This window comes from Egretta garzetta, unplaced genomic scaffold (genome assembly GCF_000687185.1).
Source record: "Egretta garzetta isolate BGI_Z169 unplaced genomic scaffold, ASM68718v1 scaffold17, whole genome shotgun sequence".
Taxonomy (NCBI): Eukaryota; Metazoa; Chordata; class Aves; order Pelecaniformes; family Ardeidae; genus Egretta; species Egretta garzetta.
In genome coordinates this window covers 1,294,198-1,294,460 of record NW_009260136.1, presented here as the reverse complement: position 1 = coordinate 1,294,460, position 263 = coordinate 1,294,198, and positions in this window count along the sequence as shown.

Sequence of the window (263 nt, the reverse complement as noted above, 5' to 3'; positions counted from 1 at the left end):
TTTTTTTTTTTTTTTTTTTTTTTAATTTTCAGACTTTTAATTCTTTTGCAAACATTCATGCCTTAGGAAGGGCTGGAACAAAGCTCAGCTGCTCCAACCGGTCGGACAGGTAAGCAGACTTGTTGACACCGTTATGTTTGCAGCACGCATGCTCCTTCCCAAGTTTCCTGGTGCATTTTTCTATTCCACCTTATGAAACTTCCCTCCCCCCCCCACGCCCCTTCCCCTCCCCTCCCCTTCCCCTCCCCGCGCCTCGGCGGCTC